This window comes from Podarcis pityusensis (assembly GCF_964106645.2).
Source record: "Podarcis pityusensis genome assembly, chromosome: 1".
In the NCBI taxonomy this organism is placed as follows: domain Eukaryota; kingdom Metazoa; phylum Chordata; class Lepidosauria; order Squamata; family Lacertidae; genus Podarcis; species Podarcis pityusensis.
Window position 1 is genome coordinate 26,738,534 of NC_138028.1, and position 23,608 is coordinate 26,762,141.

A 23,608-nucleotide genomic window follows, 5' to 3' on the forward strand; every position below is an offset into this window, starting at 1 on the left:
GGGGGTCAAGTGTTTTCTTTTTCACCCACCGTAAAATGCAGCCATCATTCTGAAATTTGGAAGGACTCATGCCCTTAAAAAAGGCAAACTTTAAAGGGGAAACACACCGTTGAGTCCACTTCAGAAACTCCAGCTAGTGCAGACTGCTGATGAAAGCTTCTGGTTGAGAACATGTGACATCATTGTTAAAACAACAGCATTGGTTGCCCATCTACTACCAAGCCAGGTCCAAGTTGCTTATATTAATTTGCAAAGCCCTGAACAACACACTATAGGTCCAGGGTACCTCAGACATCACCTCAACCCTTATATCGCAGCTTGATCACTGAGATCATCTCCAGGAGCATCCTTGGTCATTGGTGAAGCCAAATTGGTGAGGCTAATTTGGCAACAACTAGAAACCGAGCATTTTGTTTCATTGCCCCAGGCCTGTGGCATACTCTGCCAATATTCATCAGTGACTTTCTGTCTCAGTTTTTAAATGCCTGCTGAAAACCTTTCCACCAGGTCTATATAAACAATTAAGAATACACCCTTACACAGTGATTAATTGATGTTAAATTGTATTTTATTTATTTATTGTATGGTAAACTGCTTTGGTATATTTTTATGACTTTCTGGTCACCCAGAACTAAAGGTCCAGTGTCCCAAGAAAGATGTAGTTTTCTCAAGGGGATAACACATTTGACCACAACATCTGTAACCAGAATTAGCACCAAGAAGCTGAATTTTGAGTGGAGGAATAGATAGGAAGGCCTGCTGACATCTGTTCTCTCTTGACGTTTCTTCTAAATCTCTTTGCTCCTTAGCCGCCTTTCCCCTTATGGGGAGAAAAATATAATGGTATGAGTATATTTTCCACTATGGGGATAGATAGATAGATGATAGATAGATAGATAGATAGATAGATAGATAGATAGATAGATAATGAATAAGGTTAAGCGGCTATATACACAGGCACACAAACACAAGCTCTGTCTCTTCATTCAAACCCATCATCAGTCATGTTGCTCCAAAACCAATGCGATAAAGATATCACACAACTCTGCTTCATGTTTAGTTCTGCTCTTATTTTGAAAAGCAGACACTGCTGCTGCTATGGTAGCACCCCAGGGTGATGTCACAATGTCACATAGCCAATTAGAGTTGACAATGTGATGACAGTGGAGAAAGCAATGAGGGCAATGGAGAGTGAGGCCAAGTGGCTCACATGTAAATGACTATGTGTACATGTTTTTCACAAGCAGTGATAAAAATTGCCCCAGAGAAGTGGTTTTCGGTTTTGCAGGGTCAAAAAACGTTCTTTGAAGATGCTTTGTATAAATTTATCACTACCATAAGAACATAAGATGTTATATAACTGCATCTCACTGGCTTTCTCCAATCTTAGGCCATAGACTACTGCAGAAGGCTGTCAACCAGCCTACCTGAAGGAAAAGTGACGCCTGCAATCTTTTCACCAGACAAGCAAACACTACTTTAAACATGGACACATTGCCATGGGGATTGATGGAATACAAATAATTGGCTATTCTGGATAACTGAGGTTCAGATATAAAGAGCGCTACTGAACATTTGCATCCATAGATCTGTATTGCTTCTGGGTCCAATCTCCCCCCCTGTAAAATAAAATTCATTGCATTTCTTCTTCTGTAAAAGTAAACTGAAGTGTCTGGTAGATTTAAAGGGTGTGTGTGTATATATATATATATATATATGCCGAGGTTTTTTTTACAAAACATCCAATTTCTGAAGTAGATTGTTTCAAGACATGTGCCCCTTCCCGTGAACTTAAAAATGATCCATAATATGATTAGACACTGCACATTATTATGGGCATCTAATGGAATTTTATGATTGACTGCAGACTGATTCTGCCAGCTCCTTCCCCTGAGCAAAGTCAGAAGAACATAATGAATCAAGGGCAAGGGAAGAATTCACTATGCAGATATCTTGTAGGACTTTAAAACTTGCTGATAGATCAAACCACATCTCTAATGACAGGTGCATATTCCCTAACATGCTAACCTCCTTTCCTTAGCATTAATTCTTTTCAATACAATGCTTCATTTGTAAAAAGCCTTTGGGGTATGTGGTATTCATAGTAGCACTAATAAGTGATAATAATCAGAATAAAAATAATATGTCTTTTATTGCGAACAAAGGAGAATTTCATTGGGCTGAATCATCGTAACCAACTCTAACAGCGCAGTCCAAACCCAAGATCTTCTGGGATAACAGAGTTTGGATTTGGCAGATCATGAATTTTCCCTCACTCCAGCTCAGCGGGAGATGTGCCACTGTGACAGCAGCCATGAAATTAAAAGATGTCTGCTTCTTGGGAGAAAAGCAATGACAAACCTAGACAGCATCTTAAAAAGCAGAGACATCACCTTACCAACAAAGGTCCGTATAGTTAAAGCCATGGTTTTCCCAGTAGTAGTGTATGGAAGTGAGAGCTGGACCATAAAGAAGGCTGATCGCCAAAGAATTGATGCTTTTGAATTATGGTGCTGGAGGAGACTCTTGAGAGTCCCATGGACTGCAAGAAGATCAAACCTTTCCATTCTGAAGGAATGAAGGAATCAGCCCTGAGTGCTCACTGGAAGGACAGATCGTGAAGCTGATACTCCAATACTTTGGCCACCTCATGAGAAGAGAAGACTCTCGGAAAAGACCCTGATGTTGGGAAAGCTGGAGGGCACAAGGAGAAGGGGACGACAGAGGATGAGATGGTTGGACAGTGTTCTCGAAGCTACCAGCATGAGTTTGACCAAACTGCGGGAGGCAGTGGAAGACAGGAGTGCCTGGCGTGCTCTGGTCCATGGGGTCACGAAGAGTCGGACACGACTAAACGACTAAACAACAACAACAAAGTCCCTCACCTTAACTCAGGTGGGCCTCAGCTGGCAAAGTTTAAGCTGGTGGAACTTACACTGTTGTAAGTTCCGAAACGGTGCATTCTAGAGGTATAGTGGGTCGGGACAGGAAAGGAGAAACCTGCACCTATTCCAAACCCCTTTCAGCTTTTAGTCACATGATCTAGCAACCTAGCAGAACATAGCCAGCAAAAGGGTGGTGTAAGTAAAATGCCTCCTGAATTGAGTTTGAAATAGAGGCAACTTAATGGACGCCTTCATCTGCCCCAGCTGCAACAAAACATGTTTCTCCCATGACACTCTCTACAGCCACAGATGGCACTGTAGCAGTTTGACTTCACCCCCAAAGGCACACTTCTTCATTGTCTCCCGAGACAGACAGATGCAAACAACAAGTATAAGTTGCAGCAGCTTTCTATAGTTAGGATTTATCTGTGACACACCAGCGATTATACTTGTTATTGCCTAATGATGATAACTATGACATTACTCAAGTTTTACTCATTTTGATGTCCATTGTGAAAGTAGTGCCTTAAATTTTCTTTGTTTCTTCTTTTGCAATTGCTCATGCCTGTTGTTCCTCTGTTCTGCCATTTATCTACTTCCTCTTTCATAGACAGATTCTAGTGAATCACATATCATGTAGTGACATGGTGAAGGCATCACAACAATACAACATTAGATTCAAGCAGTACAACATTACATAACCAGTCAGATCAGGCCAAGTTGGTGCCTTCCAGGAGTTATGAGCTATAACTCCCCATCTGTCAGAGCAAGCATGAGGAAAGGTCAGAGTTTATGAAAGCTGTATTCCAAAACACCTGAAGGCACCAACTGAAAAATTATAGATGTTATGAAACTGGAACCTGCATTACCAAAAGATTTCAACATTTTACTAACGGAACTGAAAAATTATAGATGTTGTGAAACTGGAACCAGCATTACCGAAAGATTTCAGCATTGGATTTGAGCCCAGCTATTGTCTTGCCAAAACTGACTGCTTTAATTCCTGCAATGATCCAGTGCCAGTCCACTTTAGCAGTAGTGGCCTTGACTTGAGCCAATGTTGTCTGTCTCACATGTCTTACCATTTCTCAATCACAAAAGCCTTGGGGCAAAGCATTCACAGACCTCGCAGTGGAGGTGGAGGAGGCTATTTTGCCAACCTCAGAGCATTAGATTGATTGATGAATCTTAATCTAGAAGCCTTTCAGATGAAACGATATTACTCAGAGGAGCTTATTTCCTAGACTACATGAAGTAAGGGAGAAATCCAAACCCAAGGTCCACTAGAATGACGAAGTTTGGGTCCAGCAGATCTCTGGTGCAGATGACCTATACTAAGTGCAATTGGGCTAAGCCTTGGAAAATAGGCATTGTGGGACTGATGCAACTGGACAGGTGGTACTTACATTGGATCCCAACTCTGTTCAGCAAAGTCAAATGACTTGGACTTAGCTACATTAGTTTAAAAACCAGTGTTTTGAATGTGTTACAAACATGCAACACCAGATGGTGCTGGGCAGCAAAAAAGAAATCTTTGTGATTTTCCATAGCGCTTTTTTCCTTTTGTTGTAATGATTTAATTTCTGACTGATTTATAGTGTCCCCCCCCCCCATTGTGTAGATCCACCCTTGGCAGAAGGTCTGCCAGCCAAAAGGGTGGTGTAGGTCAAATTCTATTTTAAAGGCTTGTTTTCCCTCTGTCAGGCTTAGGCCAGCTCTGCATTGCTCCTGAACAGAGTTTACAGTAATGGTAACTTACACTGATGTATTACTAACAGCTTTATGAGGTGGTATCTTAATTTTCCATGGCTTTTACTATACAGACCTTTGTTGGCAAGGTTTTCCCAGTAGTGATGTATGGAAGTGAGAGCTGGACCATAAAAAAGGCTGATCGCCGAAGAATTGATGCTTTTGAATTATGGTGCTGGAGGAGACTCTCGAGAGTCCCATGGACTGCAAGAAGATCAAACGTATCCATTCTTAAGGAAATCAGCCCTGAGTGCTCACTGGAAGGACAGATCGTGAAGCTGAGGCGCCAATACTTTGGCCACCTCATGAGAAGAGAAGACTCCCTGGAAAAGACCCTGATGTTGGGAAAGATTGAGGGCACAAGGAGAAGGGGATGACAGAGGACAAGATGGTTGGACAGTGTTCTCGAAGCTACAAACATGAGTCTGACCAAACTGTGGGAGGCAGTGGAAGACAGGAGTGCCTGGCGTGCTCTGGTCCATGGGGTCACGAAGAGTCGGACACGACTAAACGACTAAACAACAACAACAAATCTCAATTTTCATTCTCTTTTAATCCTTATGTGGTGATGACGTAGTGCTTTTAGCAGATCACTTTATGTTGAAAAGGATAGCTTGACATTGTACCTTCCGAAAATCAAATATGGCTGCTGTCTTGGGGGTGGGGGATGTTGCCACAGGAATGACTAGAAACGAGAAATGGCCTTTGCTCTGTGTGTGCTACTTTTGAGTGACAAGCGTTCCTTATGCATCCATTCTATTTTTAAGAGCTAGGAGTTAAGGTTGTTTGACTATAAGTTGCCTTGGGTTGTCTTAGGCATGAGAAAGTGACTAACAAATTTAATACATAATAATAATATCTACATAAATGCCTATGTGGGAAGCCATATTTCTTCTTCATACTGTGCACTAGTAAACACACTGTATCACTCAGCCTTCCTCCTGAGGCCTTTAAAAAGGTAAAGGGACCCCTGACAATTAGGTCCAGTTGTGGGGTTGCGACACTCATCTTGCTTTATTGGCAAAGGGAGCCGGCGTACAGCTTCCGGGTCATGTGGCCAGCATGACTAAGCCGCTTCTGGCGAACCAGAGCAGCGCATGGAAACGCCATTTACCTTCCCACCGGAGCGGTACCTATTTATCTGTTTGCACTTTGACATGCTTTTGAACTGCTAGGTTGGCAGGAGCAGGGACCGAGCAATGGGAGCTCACCCCGTCGCGGGGATTCAATCCACCAACCTTCTGATTGGCAAGTCCTAGGCTCTGTGGTTAAACCACAGCGCCACCCGTTTCCAATCCTTCCGCGTCACTGGGGCCTTTAGCCGTCCCATATTCCATACTTTGCTGCCATGCCATAGCTTCATTTCAAAATGGGTGTGCTGTTGGCTCTCTCTATGTGTATGATTCACACTGTCATCAACAGGCTCACATCAACAGCCAGTGTAAGGATCCTCATGTGAATGCCCTTGTATTTACACATTGCAATGCACAGTTTGACATGTCTTAGATGTCTGGAACTATGACACAACATTCAGGGAAGTGCAAAATCTGGTTGGCAGCCAAGTTCTGATCCTCACATTAGCCTGTGTAGTGTGTATGGATCATGTCATTTCATTTAAGAATTCACACAGATTGAATTCCTCAAGCATCCCTGGGAAAATAGATTGCAGGACTAGATGGATGTTGGTTTGACCCAGCAGGGCTCTGCTTATGGATTCTAAAACTATGATGCTGAAGTTTTCAGTTGATTAATGGCTAGGAAGAAATGCAGTAAAGCCAACTGTTTTCATATTTAATATTTGCCCAAGTGGGGGAAAAACAGACCGATCTCTTCTGCACTTCCAATAGCAAATTTTGCATGATCTCACCTTGTCATAACATCCTAGCAGGAGAAGCCACCTCAGTGTTGAGTACTTCTAGTTTGTCCTGATTGCCAAGACTTAATTCAGTGACAAACCACCATGATTAGCCATAATCAGAGATGTGCAAAATGTTTCTAATGAAGCCCAAAGCTCTCAAAGGAACTGCCATCATTTCTTAGACTTTTGGGAAATCAAGCATACCTGCAAAGGCTGTGAATCTGAAGAGCTATCGGTGTTATGCAAATGCTATACAATTATGAAGCTGGTGAAGCCCTTCCATTGTTTGCATAAATGTACCAAACACCATAAATTTTCCCTGACACAATCAATTCTTTTCTTTGCCTTTCCATTCCTGTCTCATATCAGCATGCCTCATTTTGATTGTGTCTCCTATAAGTCCATGCGGAATGGCAAAAAAAAAAATCTTGTGTAGGATCTGGGGAATGGGAGGTGCTCTGCAATGTTGCTGAGAATGGAGGAAACAAGCAAAAGACCTGTGCATCAGGGTACAAGGAACAAGGCTGTGCACACAGCAATTCACACATTCATTTGAAGCAATCCAATATTTGGCTCCAGGTCTCTGCTAATGTAGGTTATCTTAAGCAAAAATGTGCGTGCATCCCCACATATTTCTCATCTCCAGGCTCTGTCCTAAACCTCTAATCAGTAGTTACCTAAAACCAAAATTGCTTATGTAGCGCATGACTTCTTCATCAGCCATTAACAAAGCTCGTTATTTTACTCATCTCTCAAATTGCTTTTAATAAAGACTAAACCAGTGCCTCTGACTGTCACCAGGGTGCCCATTCATTATGAATTTCACTTACGGGGAGAATCGTGTCTAATCACAGTGATTCGTCTCTTGCAATTCTATTTGCATATGAGCTGGGCAAGTGGGCATGATGAAAAATGGAACCCAGCTAATGTTATTGATTGGGAAGATCTAACCCCCTAACTGACTTTCATTAATTATCTCAGCGTCTACTTTGAAAAATTGAGGGGGGGGGGAGTAGGAAGGTTTCTTCACTAGACCAGTGCATCGAGCCCATTCCTTGTGCTTACACCATCACAAGCTTCACTTGATAAACCCAATGCTTAATTTAGCATGGACTTTGATGTATCTTCAAAGATAACATAACTGCAGTGTTAATAAAGCCCTGGTAACGTTTTTACAACTGGGGCTGGGGGGCGGGGAGTGGATCACATGGCATTCATAGCTTCTGAATCTGTAGCTTGTATGGCAAAGATTATAGTGAATAGGGCGTAAGTTTAGGGCCACTTTCTGTGTTAGCTACTTCCAGAAAAATCTGGTTGCAAATAACACAGAAATGAGCACAAAGCTTGCACTAAATGTCAGATATATCTGGAAGCGGCTTTTGTGTCAAGTGAAAGCTCAAATACAATGCAGAAATTAACAGTTGGGGAAATGTTGAGGAAATGGAATAAACTGCAATGCGAATGCAGTCCGGGCGCGCCTACTCTAGGGGGCGGAAGTGTCGTCAGCCCCCTCAATATTCCTTAGCAGGGGGCTCAGCTTGAACCACCAAACTGATTGCACAGCATCATCAAAAGCAGGCTCCTCCTGAGAGTGAGAGATGAGAAGCCGCAGCCATTAAAGCTGTGTGGCACTGGGCAAGGCCTCCTCTTGATGACAAACGTATGACATCATAGCCACGCACCATGCAGCTGCCCCCCCCCCCAAATCTTTGGCCCAAGGCAGTGCCTCTGATGCAGCGTGACTTGAGGATGTGAAATGAAAATGAAGATGGTGCAGGAGGTCAAATGGGACTGTTTGAAGTCAGGTCTATCAGAATATTTATGGCTACGCGTGAGCAAGAAGATTGTTAAGCACCATCAGCCTACTGAATTGCTGCTTCTTGCCAACGTTCTTAATTGCTCAGCCTGGCATCCTGAGAGTAAGCCCCACTGAACACGCTGAGACCTGCTTCTAAATAAACATGTGAAGGATCGCGCTCTTGTTTGTTTCAAGTTCCAAATTAACACAAACGGTTTAGGTTGGGAGTATGTGTGTGTTTGTGTGTGTGTGTGAAATCTGGAAGCTCAACTTCTTGAGCACAGCCTATAATGAGGTCTGTTCACAAGGTCAGGAGAAGTCACACTTTTATGAGAAGCCAAAAGGATATCTTTGGGGTTTTCTCTCTTTCTCTCTCCCTCTCTCCATGTTTTCCTTGCCAAGAAATCAACAAAAGCTTAGCTAAAAGGATCCAGTCAGAATGTCATTCTCCAGTGTGACTCAGAGAGGTAGGAAGCTTTGCGCTGTGAATAGTAATAAGCTACAGACGCCTTTCCTAATTGAGGACATCAGTTTCTTCAAATGCCAAGATTCTGCTCATTACACAGTAGAGAACCTTACACCTTTGCTTTGGTGATTATGCATTTCAAAAAGAGAGAGAGGCTGTAGACAAAGAGGATGTCAACCTTCCTCCCCCCCTCCCCCTGCCTCTTTCTGGGAGCTTTTAAAGCTTTAACACTGTGTAAATGTTTCCTGTTTAGTCTGCCTCCTGATGAACCAAAGATCATTTTAATCCCCATATATTGGCACTGATGTTGATTAAAGCAACAAGCCATTGATAACAACATTAAACATGTCAGTGAATTGTCTGCAAGTGCCAAACCTCTGAGCAGACCAGCTTCTTACTAATTCTTACTAAGTCAATTAGATTCAAACAGGGCCAAATGCAGAGCTGAAGGCTTAAGACAAGTTGCCTGTAGGGGGAAGCTGCCACAGGATGTTTGGTGGCTTTGCAAGTACAGGGCTCCGATATCGCACAGATGTCTCTAAAACCGGCCCTGGAGACATTTGCCTGGGGTAAACCCTTTGGATTTAATGGAGTTATGCCAGGGATGAATTTAGTTCACTGTAAGCTGAAGCACCATTAATGTTCCTGCTTTACATGTGAATAAAGTGGTGCATTAACTTCATTCTTTAGGCAACCATTTCATTAGCTTCACAAAAGGTATATTGCTAATGTTATTACATTCAAATACACTTTAGCAATAACGAATCGACGGGATGATATTATGCTTTCAAACAGAGTGCCAATATAAGAAACAATAGGGAAATTCTAGGCAGAATCTCAATGCCGCTTTTCAGGTTACGTTTCAAAGGCATGCATGTATGCGTATGTATTTCTATTTATATGCAGTTCCCCCAAGGAGAACAGGAATAAAACAAGGCCTTTTAAAGAGAAAATTGTGACAAATTGTGAATTGAAAGCTAACTCCTTCTGTGTTACAATGCAGCTGTTCCAAACAGGTGGGAAGAATTGCCCATCAGTGGGTTCGCTTTTCTAGATTTGCTAACATGGCAACCTCTCTCACAGAGTTCTGAAACACAGATATTTCCCAGATCTATGCTTTAACCACTTCCCAGTGAGCCAGAGAAGGGAAGGGGAAATGAAGCTGGGTCTAGTAGGTCGTACAAAGTGCTCGTTTCCTTTGGGGGAAGTCTTAACATTGCTACAGCATTACTGCAAGACGTGCTGGATATTGAATTCTATTCAGTTGTATGTAACCCCACTTTTCCTTCCAGCAACACTATGTTCTCAATTGCATGGAGAGCCTACAGTGATGCATGACTTCCTACTGCAAAAGTACACTTTAATCACATGAGGAGCTGGAATGCCCCAAGTGGATAGGGTCCCTTGCAGCTGCAGGGGGATGGGGGTTTGGTTTCCAGATCCTTGATCATATTTGGTTGCCCTCTTCATAACACATTCCAGCTTGTCAGCATCCTTCTTAAATTGTGGCAACCACAGCTGGACACAGTATTCCAGGGCTGGATCTAGCATTTCAGTTAAATGGGTTGTAAATTTAAAAGAGAAATCTGGTAGGGAAAAACGGAACTCCACATCGCCATCTGGTGGCACAGTATTATATTGCATATAGAGCGTATATAAATTGCTTTTTCTTTACCAATCTAGCTGAATCCCAGGTGTGGTCTGACCAAGGCAGAATAGAATGGTACTCTTAGTTTGCTTGATCTGGACTCTATACTTCTGTTGATGCAGCCCAGAATAGCATCAGCACTTTTTGCTACTGAATCACACTGTTGACTCATGTTAAACTTGTGATACACTAAGACCCCTGGATCCTTTTCACATGTGCTACCATTTAGCCAGATGTCCTCCATCTTATATTTGTGTGGTTGGTTCTTCCTAAGTGCAGAACCTTTCATTTGACCCTATTGAAATTCACTGTGTTAGGTTGGTCCCAGTTTTCCAATCTATTAAGGTCATTTTGAATCCTGATTCTGTCCTCTGTGGCATTGGCTACCCTTCCCAGTTTATTGTCACCTGCAAATTTGATGAGCATCCCCTCAATTCCTTCACCCATGTTATATATAAAGACTGAACAACAATGGACCTAGGGTAGAGCCTTGGGGCACTCCACTTGCCACATTTTCCCGGGACATGGAGGAACCATTAGTGAGTACTCTTTGGGGCTGGTCAGTCAACCAGATACAAATCCACTTAACAGTATCCTCATCCAGCACACATTTTACCAGCTTCTCTGCAATAATATCATGGGGGGCTCAGCCAAAAGCCTTACTGAAACCCAGATCTCCATTCACATACAGAACTGCTGTATGAGTGGGTCTCATAATTGTTTTTTATTATTATTATTATTAGCACATTTTGTGGCCTGTTAGTTGATGGGGAATTCCCTTCCACTCTCTTCCATCCTAGCACTTGATTCATTGCTCTCATCATTCCCCCCTCTTTGCCCATCAGGGAATCATAGGATAAACAGAACTCCTTGTGTGTTGACTTTCCCTATGTTTGGAAGAAGATATGTTAGAAGATATGTTAGTAGATATGTTAGAAGAAGGGGAAAATAGAATGGGAAGAAATGGAGGCAGTGAGAGATTTTACTTTCTTGGGCTCCATGATCACTGCAGATGGTGACAGCAGCCACGGAATTAAAAGACGCCTGCTTCTTGGGAGAAAAGCAATGACAAACCTAGACAGCATCTTAAAAAGCAGAGACATCACCTTGCCAACAAAGGTCCGTATAGTTAAAGCTATGGTTTTCCCAGTAGTGATGTATGGAAGTGAGAGCTGGACCATAAAGAAGGCTGATCGCCGAAGAATTGATGCTTTTGAATTATGGTGCTGGAGAAGAAGAAGAAGAAGAGTTTGGATTTGATATCCCACCTTTCACTCCCCTTCAGGAGTCTCAAAGCGGCTAACATTCTCCTTTCCCTTCCTCCCCCACAACAAACACCCTGTGAGGTGAGTGGGGCTGAGAGACTTCAAAGACGTGTGACTGGCCCAAGGTCACCCAGCAGCTGCATGTGGAGGAGCAGAGACGCGAACCCGGTTCCCCAGATTACGAGACTATCGCTCTTAACCACTACACCACACTGGCTCTCTTGAGAGTCCCATGGACTGCAAGAAGATCAAACCTATCCATTCTGAAGGAAATCAGCCCTGAGTGCTCACTGGAAGGACAGATCACGAAGCTGAGACTCCAATACTTTGGCCACCTCATGAGAAGAGAAGACTCCCTGGAAAAGACCCTAATGTTGGGAAAGATGGAGGGCACAAGTAGAAGGGGATGACAGAGGACGAGATGGTTGGATAGTGTTTTCGAAGCTACCAACATGAGTTTGACCAAACTGCGGGAGGCAGTGGAAGACAGGAGTGCCTGGCGTTCTCTGGTCCATGGGGTCACGAAGAGTCAGACACGACTAAACGACTAAACAACAAAATGTTATTGCCCAGATATAACAGTTCTAGTTGTTCAGAACTTCTTTGACTCCATTTAAACTATGTTTCCATGTCTATTCAGTCCACAACACTCCTACTATTTTAACAGAGCAATTCAGGAGCAAGTAGGCTGTGAATTGCATCATTCATTATCCTATTTTCTCACCAAATTTACAAGCATTTATTCAAAATGCCAAAATAAATTATCGCCCAAATACTAGAAAATGTTGTGACATATTTTGGAGCACTATTTGACTGCTGATATTCCAAGACTTGACATAGTTCCTTTACAAAAGTTTTATCCATTCCTCCTTACATCTTATCGGTATCTTTCATCTCAGAGGTTATAGGGCAAGTCCTGTGGAAGCTTCAAGGACAATGTTGAAATAGAAAAGCTTGAGTTGTGTGAGTTTCTAGCACGTCTTGCTGGTGAGATCTGGACAATGGTTTACATATGTTAGGTCTCACTATGTACAATAGAAGAGTGGCACCTTATAATTAGTGCCCTCACATTTTCAGGTGATGTGGTAAAATCTGAACTCTCCTTATTTGACCAAAGTGATGCAAGCAGAGGTGTAGAACTTTGTTTCAAACCAGAAATGGACAGTTTGACCAGCAGTGTCACATTGAAGGTTTATTATCAGCTGGAGGGCTACCAGCAATTTACATATCTTATTAGCATAATTGGAAAGCTGGATGATTAACATATTGAACATGTTGGGAAGACAGCTCCATCTAATTGTGTCCACCTCTTAATGTGGGGAGGGGGTCAGCGTTCATGAGAGGGCAAGATAAGCTGGGATGATTCAGGAGAAATTCAGGTGTCCCTGGTAGCACACACAGAGGAGTAAAATGAGGTGACACCTGAAAGCTAGTTCATGTAACCATAATGATTTCAGTGGCACTTTTTTCCTCTTTAGACTGTACCTTTGGTTCCCTGTTGGTGGGATGATTTCTTTCTTTCCTTCCTTCCTTCCTTTCTTCCTTCCTTCCCTTCTCTTTCAAGTCTTCTATAGCTGGAAGCTGTCACAAAGATGTATTTGCAGATAACATGCAAATACTACAAGTACAGTGGTACCTCAAGTTAAGAACTTAATTCATTCTTGTGGTTCATTCTTAACCTGAAACTGTTCTTAACCTGAGGTACCACTTTAGCTAATGGGGCCTCCCGCTGCTGCCGCGCCACCGCCACGCGATTTCTGTTCTCATCCTGAAGCAAAGTTCTTAACCCGAGGTACTATTTCTGGGTTAGCAGAGTCTGTAACCTGAAGTATCTGTAACCTGAAGCATCTGTAACCCGAGGTACCACTGTATGGAGGTCATCTATATGACCTTGGAGGGGGGGGATGTGAGGGTATGGAATGATCAGGATACATGTAAGACAGTTACCTACCAGGAGCACTTTATTCTGCTTTCTGGGGTATCTAAAAACCGTGAGAGAATGGTCAGGTCCCAAGAATAACTACTTGGAAATAAATCCTACAAAACTAGCAACACTTAATTCATTAACAGATTTAGGACTGGACTAAAGAAGGCATATCCAGGTTATGGCACCAGTTTCCTTTGCAAAAGTAAGATTCTCAGTTGGCTGAAGATAATAGCCAGGTGTAGTAAGGAGTGTCACACAATGGTATTCCATGTGTTATAAATTGTCCATGACAGGGCAAGATGAAGGCAATCCTTGGAAGGTCTTAACAGCTACCGTATATTTTAAAGGTGTTCCAGCCATTACAAAAGCTATCTATGTTGGAACAGTGTCCTGTTTGGGGCAGTAGCCACATGTAATGGGAGGCAGCAGCAGAGCAGCTAGGTGGAAGCACCATATATGCATCACCCTCTGGATACCGAAAGTCACTGTGTTCACTGTCGGAGTAATTCAAGAATATAGAAACATAGAAAGCTGCCCTATACAAAGTCAGAGCACTTGGTCCATCTTGCTAAGTATAGCCTCTTCTTCTTTGGTGATCACTCATAGCCGAGTAAGATTGTCTTCCATAAACATGGTTTTAACAGTGAGTCCGTAAGTGACTGTTGAGGCCAATTCTGGATCCACACATCCCTCCACAGTGGGGACATAGGTTCCCGGGTGGGAGTTGATCATGGTGAGGGTTTGCCAAATGTGCCTTCCTCTTAGCATGTTTCTCCTTTTCTTCCTGAGTTTGAGCATCTTCAAAACCCATGAAACCTTTGGTAAAGGCTGTTCTCCAATTGGAGCTCTCACAGGCCAGTGTTTCCCAGTTGCTGGTGTTTATACTACATTTCTTTAGATTTGTCTTGAGAGAGTCTTTAAACATATTTTGTTGACCATCAGCATTACACTTTCCATTTTAAAGTTCGGAATAGAGTAGTTGCTTTGGAAGACGATCATCAGGCATCCGCACAACATGACCAGTCCAATGAAGTTGATGTTGAAGAATCATGGCTTCGACACTGGTGATCTTTTCTTCTTCCAGTACACTGGCATTAGTTTCCTGTCTTCCCAAGTGATGCGTAAAATTTTCCGGAGACACTGTTGATGGAATCTTTCAAGGAGTTGGAGATGGTGTTTATAAGTGGTCCATGTTTCACAAACATACAGTAAGGTTGGTAGTAAAATAGCTTTGTAAGCAAGCATTTTGGTTTCCCTGTGAATGTCCTGGTCCTCAAACACTCTGCACTTTAGTCGGGAAGAAGCTGCACTCGCAGAGCTTAGGCGATGCTGGATTTCGGTACCTTCTGCGTACAACCATCAGTGGTCCATCACTGAGCTATGGACCTTTCACTGAGGTACGCATTCACACATTTTTAGGGCTGTGGTGTCAGTTACATGTAGTATATGGCACACAATGATCAAGCTTCAATCATGCACGCACAGTCACTGAATGCATCCTTCCCCATCTTCCAATTTAATGTTCAGTACGATTCCGGTGCTGTCCAAAAATCTCTAGGTGCTTTTGAGTCTGCAGGGCTCTACATATTTGTGATCAGCGCAGCTATTGGACTTCATTAAAACTGAGAGCTGCTTTAAGTTCTCTGGAGATCTTGGAAACTGAAATGAATGGAGCAGTGAGAAAAAATGTCCCTAGTGTGGTCATGCACAGCCAACGTGCAATTTGCCTTCATTATGAACGTTGTCCCTGCTCTGCAGTTTCCAGGGGGTTCTTTCACACTCTCATTTTCCCTCCCCACACTCTTTCTAGTATCATCTAACCAACACATACATGAACAAAGCAGAGGATCTGCTATGAATATTGCTTAGTAGCTACTTCTCTTCAAAAAGTGTACATCTGCACGAAACCCTGTTTTATTAATATGGATTCAATGAGTCTAGTGTGCCCCAAAAAACCTTTAGGGAAGCAATCAAGTGATATGTCACAAACAGCCAAATAGCATCTCATGGTTGCCCTCTGTTTGGTATTTTGTCCATTTTATGCATTGCAACCATCTTGTATTCTGTGATGGGTAAAGCTGTCAATTTCAGTTTCTCTTGGTTTCTCATTTTCCCAGGCTTAAGTTCAGTTTGCCACATTTCGACATAAGTTTTCATAAGAAGTTGTCATACTGAAATTCATCAGCATTTTAGAACATATTTCTCTTAATAACACATTTTTGTATGCAATTTTCCCTGATACACACTTTTTTACATAGCAGCTTTCCCATTTGTGGTCGTCCCGTCCCCCCCATACATACATTTTTGCACAGTTTACTTGTCTGGAGAACTGCATTGCAAAATTCAGAGAATTGTGACATTAGTCCACCACCACCACCATCAGGAGAGAGAGAGAGAGAGAGAGAGAGAGAGAGAGAGTGAGTTTTCTAGACATACTTGAGCAGTTTGTGGCCTCAGGATAAGGGCTCCATAATCACATCTTTATGATTTTGTACAAGTCATGCCATTTAGTATCTCTGAGGCCTACTGTGCTTCATGGCTAATTGCTCCTGAAGCACCCACTAATTTCCTGCAGCTGGCATCATTCACTCATGCACATGCAATGGATCACTTCATCAACTGATTTAATTTTTTTAAAGAAATCATTCTGAAGGACTGGATAGATAAAATGTGGAAATATTCCACCATGATGAGACAAAACACATGGTTTACTTTATATTATTTTTATTTATTCAATTTAGATACTGCCATTTATCAAAAGATCCCAGGGCGGTGTGCAACATTAAGTGTGCATTATATGCAGCTTAAATAATAATAATAATAATAATAATAATAATAATAATAATAATAATTTATACCCCGACCCCGCCCATCTGGCTGGGTTTCCCCAACCTCTCTGGGTGGCTCCCAAAAGAACATTAAAAACAGAATAAATCTTCAAACATTAAAAACATCAGATGTCTTCTAAAAGTAGGATATTTGTTTATTTACTTGACATCTGATGGAAGGGTGTTCCACAGGGCGGGCACCACTACTGAGAAGGCACTCTGCCTGGTTCCTCACTTCTGCCTGTAACCTCACTTCTCACAGTGAGAGAACTGCCAGAAAACCCTCGGCACTGGACCTCAGTGTCCGGGCTGAATGATGGGAGTGGAGATGCTCCTTCGGGTATACTGGGCCGAGGCCATTTAGGGCTTTAAAGGTCAGCATCAACACTTTGAATTGTGCTCAGAAACATACTGGGAGCCAATGAAAGTCTTTCAGGACCAATGTTATATGGTCTCGGCCACACACACACACACACACACATACACACACACACTCACAATAAAAAACATAAAAACATAATCATAAAATAATCATAAGAACAGTCTCTTTATCACACACAGAGAGAGAGCTTCAACAGGTCATCTTTCCTCCAAGAAGCTTATGGTGGCATACCTCACACCAGAAATCAGATGAAAAAGTAACCACCAAGGTTATTTTATACATAAAATTCCCACTTGGGGAGGGTGCCAAAAACAATACAGCAAAGATGCCTTCCAGATATCAATGGGCAGGGAGTTCCAAAGATTTATTCCTTGCAAGGGTGGAATGAATATTATGTGGCATTTGTAAAAGGGCAGTTCTACAGATTGAAGTGGTCAAATAGGCACATGTTGGGTATGGCAATTCTTCAAGCAAATTGGTTCCAAGCTGTCAAGGGCTTTACACACCAATAGTAACCCATCGAATTCCGTCTAGTAACAAATCAACTTATTTCCCCCCTGCATGTAATTCTGGAAACAACAACTCTGGCATTTTTAACCCCATTTTCAAATGCTTAATACAAGTAGCATGATGTTTCCTAGGAAAATTTAACAAAAGGAGAGTAAAATATACAGGGCTGGTACCATGCTAACAATATCAAGATCTGAAGACATTTTATCCACCAAACCACTGCAACATTCTTCCCGCAATGCTGATCCAAGGTTGCTCTGGGAATTCCGAAAAACTAATGCATGCTGCTTTCAGCAAATTTGGTACTCTTTTTTGTTTGTGAAATATCCACAAATATATCACAAGCTCCCCCAAATGTATTACAAATTTGTTTACCGAATAGTTTCTGCCAATAATTCTTGGACTGCAGCTTTTTTATGGGCAGGTTTTACAAGTCTTGAAAATTCAATATTTACAAAATGTGCTGTTTCACCCAGGCTATTTTTCCACAGTTTGATCAAATGCTGTATTTCTGTTGACTGCCAGGATGGGTAAAGTGGGGAGAGCTGCATTTTTGCTCAATTCTGTCCTGAATTCAAAGGGAGAAGCAATTGTTTTGTGACCTGTCAGCATGTCAGTTGCAATTACTTTTATAAAGATTTTTCTTATGGAGGCCAGCTATATTTTTCACCTCGTGTAGTGCGATCTAAGGGCTATGCTATCTGAATTTCCAAATTTTGTTGTTGTTTTAACTCAGTTTTGAAAAACCAAAACCAAACACCAACTCAAACCTTTATGTGAGAACTTGACAGATTAACATTTGAGGAAAGTCAATTCATTATTATTATTATTTTGCACAAGCAAATTCAGTTTCTGCATCTTCATGATGAAAGATGAGATCTTAGCGCAAGTATCAGGTGCATAGCAAAGCAATTTGTCTGCCAATGCCCTGAAGCAGATTTTCGGTTTGTACAAGAAGGTTGTAGGAGGAGAAGATGGAAAGGAAGTCCTGTTACACAAATGACAATCAAGTATTGCTTATTCAGTGTTTGAAAAATTCAGGTCCCATGTTGCTATCCTCAAGGGTTTCCTGGGGGAAAGGTTCCACTGTTTGACCACTGTGAGAATTCGAGCTCTGAATAGGGGGTCTCCTAACAGCTCCTATCACCCTTGATAAACCTCAGTTCCCAGGATTCTTTGGGAGAAGCCATTACTATTTAAAGCCCTAAATGTCCTCAGCCCTATATACCTGAAGGAGCATTTCCACCCCCATTGTTCAGCCTGGACACTGAGGTCCTGCTCCAAGGGTCTTCTGGTGGTTCCTTTACTGCGAGAAGTGAAGTTACAGGAAACCAGACAGAGGGCCTTCTCAGCAGTAACGCCCCCCTGTGGAATGCCCTTCCCATCAGATAGATGTCAAGAAGATAAATAACTATACAACTTTTAGAAGAAATCTGAAGGCAGCCCTGTATCAGGGAGTTTTTAATGTTTGATGTTTAGTATGCTTTTATACTTGTTGGAAGCTGCCCAGAGTGGCTCGGGCAACCCAGCCAGGTGGGTGGGATATAAATAATAAAAATATTATTATTAAAGTTGTATCATTGCAGTTGCAGCCCATACACTCTTTCCCTCTCCCATCTGGGCCTCAGATCACTGTCATTTCATATTAGTTAATAATTAGCAAAAGCAATGGAGAAAGTAGAGTGGACAAATAATATCTGCCTCTTTCCTCTGTTGGTGTATAGCTTTTAAATTGCCTCACACTTCTGTAAATTTATCAACAATATTGGCATCACGGATGAAAATAAAACCACATTTTAATTTCAACTCAGATAAAACGCTTGAATGGGGCTGGTAACTTGCATCATCAGGAACATTAATAAGGGTGCAATTTACCTCAGAAGTATAATTTCAATGGCCAAAGTCAGTTAGGTGAAAGATTTGCACTATATATTCCATCATATACAGCAGCCTTCTCACTCCCTTTGACAAACATGCCCCTAAAATCAAGATGTGGGGTATAAATTGGAGGGGGGGGGATCCTCACTCACTATAGAGAGATATAGTCTGTTTTTACTTTACAACTGGCAATTAGCCTTAGGGTTTGGGGTATTTTTTTATTATTATTTTCTCTAACAGCTACTGAACTCTGCAGGAAGCTTTGGAAAAACAGTGTTCATAAAAGGAAAAGTCCTGTTTGAACTGTCCAGCCTTACAGTTGCCACAGGCAGACTGGCTTCATTCTTTTCCTCCTGATTTATGGCATTTTAAAAATGTTGTTCCATTGTCCCAACATTTGCAACAGATTTTAACCCACAGAGGAAATGGTCACACCCAACTGGTGACACTGCCTTGATCACATGTAGAGTTTCCAACAAAATCAGGACTCTCATCCCCACGTTGGAAGCCCTACACGAGTAAGGCAGACTCCTTCAAACTAACACCAGTCATGCATCGGCCCGAGAACACACCCAGCAAATTCGAAGGTCTTGAAGTGCTGATAGGTTTCCTGCTTGACCCTTTGCACACTTCATCTGTGAAACCCTTATTACTGACACTGGGCAGTTGCCTCACCATGCTCTTTTTAGCACCAGCTGTGGGATATTGATGTCTTTTAATATGGCTTTTAACTTGATTTTCATTATTTTGGAAGAACTAAAATAATTGTTTTTAACTATTGTTATGGGTAATTTCATTGTTTTATTATTTTTTTGTAAATGAGTTGAGCTTTGTTTGTTTTTTACAGTCAAGCAGTCTAAAAATTTAAATACACAAACCTGAATGCCTAAAGAAGGTTGATTTGAACAGGATTTAAGTTTGGTTATTTCAGTGCACAGATTCCAGGGAGGAAGGCAAAGGGGGCCTGGCTTCCCTTACTATTTGTGATAGCCTGTGTAGTTAGTATTTTTAGAAGGCTGCTTGGAGTATGATCGTGAGGGTGGTCTGTAGCTTGGAATGGAAGAGAAATTTGGGTTTTATTTAAAGCCAAACTTGCCAAATCCACACATTTTTCAAACCAAAATTCTTCAGAATTTGAATTTATCTGAATTTTGCAATACAGTTCTCTTTCTAAATAATGCTTACAAGAATATAAATATTAGGAGAATGTGTGCATAAAAATGAATAAGTTAATGAAAACCACAAATAGAAACATTATATTAAGGGCAATTGATTGCAGATGTGTACCCAATCGAAACCGCATATAAACTGTTTATTAGGAGAGATTTGCATTAAAATGCTGGCGAATTTTCGTGAAGTTATTTTTAAGTGTGAATTTCTGCAGAAATGTGGAGAACTGAAATTGATATCTGTAGCTCAGTGGTAGAACATCTTTGTGATATGCAAAAGGTCCAAGATTTAGTCTCTGGAATCTCCAGAAAGAGTTGGAAAGATTCCTATCTGAAACCCTCAAAAGCAACTAACAGTTAGTATCAGCAAAATACAGGTTTGACTTGCTATAGGCAACTTCCCCTGTTCCTATATTTTGTCTAAATTTAGGGTTAGCTCAGGAGTTGTGAATTTCATTTAGCCCCTGCCCTTCCTTTCCATCCATTATTCAAGCACTGGTTTTCCTTGTAAAGCAGAGCTTGCTAGGGGCTAGAATTCTACTGCTATGGTGGGAGTTGATTTCTATTGCAAAGATGGCTATAGTCTTGCTTACCTTTCTTCTACACCAACAATACTGACCTAGATTAACCAGTGCTCTGGCTCAGTATTAGGCAGCATCCTGTTTTCCTACAAGTTATTTATTTTTATGCTTGTTCTATCAAGTTGCCCATAATTTGTTTGCTAAAATAGAGACACCCCCCCAGCCAACTGCTGATTTCTTGAGCATTTTTAATTTGGTGAATTTCAGAAAACAGTATGCAGGTCGGAAAGGCTGATTTCTCTGTTTCTCATAGGGAGCCTGCCTTGTTTTCAGTAGTGCTTCCTTCCAACCTGTGTCTATTTCCAGCTCATCACCTCCTTCTTGTGATAAAGCACATGACACTTGAATCAGTATCAGCTGTACACTGGCTCCTGCTTGTTCCAGATCAGTTGCTTAGATGTCATAAAGCAGAGCATATGCTCTTGACAGAACATCTGCAATTACTAGATGATCTCCTGGGTAGAAATTTATAGTACTTACTGAATACCATATAGCCTGGCTGCGTTTGTTCCTGATCTTTGGCTCTTGGGGAAGGAGAAAGGATTAGAAGCAAACACAGTCTTAGATGGCATCCTGCACTCTGTGCTATAATTGTTTATGAAAACACCATAGTGATTACAACTCTCTCATTTTTTTTTTAAAAAAGGGGGGGTGTATCCTCTAGAAAAAAAATCCATAAAATAAAAGGCAATGCTATATGAATGGAGTTGAATACAGAATCATATAAATCGTTTTTGACTGATAATGATGCACCTTATAATTTGCAGCAGGGTGTTAGGTTTCATATATATAATATTGATCCCCCCAATTTTAATATTTGAAAGACATCATTTCATTTAATAAAATTTTGCACCCTAATTCTCTTAGTAACATATAGCACACCTAAATGGTCAATATACCATGTGAAATGTCACAACAAGAATCAATCTGGGTTGTGTGCTGTCATGCAGCTATAGTACAAAATCTCTGTGCATTTGCACATCCATGGACTTTCTTTTGATTACGTAAACGGTTTTATAAACGGAATTGGTGCTTGCCTCATCAGACTCCTGATGAGGTCCTGATTGTTAGCTTTCCATGGGGATCTTGTTGACCGTGTGTTGACATGTAAACAACTTTTTTAGATTTTTGCCTTAAAATGAACATTCAAAATCAGAGTATGTTAGGATGTTGCCACTGTGGAGTTGTTAAGATTGGTTCATCATGTAGAACGGGCCTGTTATTATGACATTTGGGGATGTATAAGTGGTATATGTATAAGTGGGAGGGAAGTCATCCTGCAGCCAACAATGTGACAATGGAACTCATAATCTCTTACAAATCTCTGCCTACAGTTCCTTCTTCCACGTGTTTATTAAGTGAGGGTGTATTTGAAAGCAGGTAACCAGCAGAGGATGGCCTATTTTGGCAAATGGGGTGCTGACACACCCCAGTCTATCCTCAACCAGCCCCGAACTGCCAACCTTCTTAACTGTAAGCAATCCATGGGGTGACACTGCCTGTCATATTTCTCCTCTTCAGTATCTTAGTGTTGCTCTTGTAGGTCTCAACAGGGAGAACGGAGAAGCCAAAACTGGAATTAAACCAGTCAATGACAAGTAAAGGTAAAGGGACCCCTGACAGTTAAGTCCAGTCACGAACAACTTTGGGGTTGCGGCGCTCATCTCACTTTACTGGTCGAGGGAGCCGGCGTTTGTCCACAGATAGTTTTTCTGGGTCATGTGGCCAGCATCTGTGGCGAAACCAGAGCAGCGCACAGAAACTCTGTTTACCTTCCTGCTGGAGCGGTACCTATTTATCTAATTGCACTTTGACTTGCTTTCGAATTGCCAGGTAGGCAGGAGCTAGGACAGAGCAACAGGAGCTCACCCCGTCGCAGGGATTCGAACCACTGACCTTCCAATCAGCAAGCCCTAGGCTCAGTGGTTTAGACCACAGCGCCACCTGTGCCAATGACAAGTAGAGCCAACTAAATCTCAAACTGATGTGAAAATGAGGTGATCCGAACTTACAATTGGACAAAAACAAGAAACTGAAATAGAATGGGATTGTTGAATGTGGGGTGGCAACAGAAGAGTACTACTATTCTCATGTATTCCATGTGAGTTTCTTGAAACCATGTATGCCACTGACTACTATGGGAATATGATGCAGAACTGGATAGACCTAGGAGGGGTCTTCTTATGTTTGGTTTTTGTGTTGGTCCATCTTTCCCCTCCCCATCTCCACTGTAGGCACACACAAAGCCCAAAATGATTTACTTTGGCCATAGGAGATAAGTGTTAAAATGTTTCACATGCAAAGGAGCTCTAACTCTCATCTGCATCCTGAGAAGGGTTCCACTGACCTCTGAATTTTTTTGTACAACAGTAAATCTACCAGATTACTATTTCTCCTGTACCTTAGTGTTTCTCATTCCTTACTGTATAGCTTCTTTTAGTATCCCTCCTCTCGCAGAGCAAAAGGGAAAGACAGCCTTAATTTTATTTCTTCACCCACTGCCCGTTTTGCTATAAATAACAAAAGATTGCTATCTCATCCTTTACTGACCTTTTTCTCCTTGGGAACTTGATTCATTTTTTGTATTTATATTCACCTCTCTGGTAATCTCTCTTTTTATCCTGTATCTCTATTAGCATTGGCTACAGTCTGAATGTTTTCTAG

At 41.7% G+C, this 23,608-nt stretch overlaps 1 long non-coding RNA gene across 1 annotated transcript; it reads right to left on the reverse strand.

The window, feature by feature from the left end:
- Positions 1–550: 550 nt before the first annotated feature.
- Positions 551–1,059, reverse strand: LOC308479730. The gene is made up of 2 exons (XR_013987802.1): positions 954–1,059; positions 551–820 (listed from the first exon to the last, which is right to left on the reverse strand). It is a non-coding gene; the product is annotated as an uncharacterized lncRNA (long non-coding RNA).
- Positions 1,060–23,608: the final 22,549 nt, after the last annotated feature.